Genomic DNA, 352 nt, shown 5'->3' on the forward strand with positions numbered 1-352 from the left:
GTCATAAGGGTCAGAAGCACAAGAGCAGAGTCTTTCTGGCGTTGTGGTGTTGAACAACGGTCTCCTAGCCAGTTGCACTGCGCTTGCCGTATGTGGCTTCTCCGTTCTGTCTACTTCCTCATACAGGTAAAACACACTCTACAGGTGCGTCTGTATCTGGTGACTTGGTGGGAACATTTTTTCCACTGTATCAGATGCATTACCGTTTGCCTTCCTTGTTAAATAGTATTCTATTGCTCTTCTGTAAGCAACGTCATCTGTTGTGAAGCCGGGCCTCCTTCATGGCATCTTGCCGATTAGCGTACTGTGGAATACACGTGATAACATGTTCCTCCTGCACTTGTACTCGGTC

Source organism: Trypanosoma equiperdum (genome assembly GCF_001457755.1).
Source record: "Trypanosoma equiperdum strain OVI genome assembly, contig: ctg_527, whole genome shotgun sequence".
NCBI classification, from domain to species: Eukaryota; Euglenozoa; class Kinetoplastea; order Trypanosomatida; family Trypanosomatidae; genus Trypanosoma; species Trypanosoma equiperdum.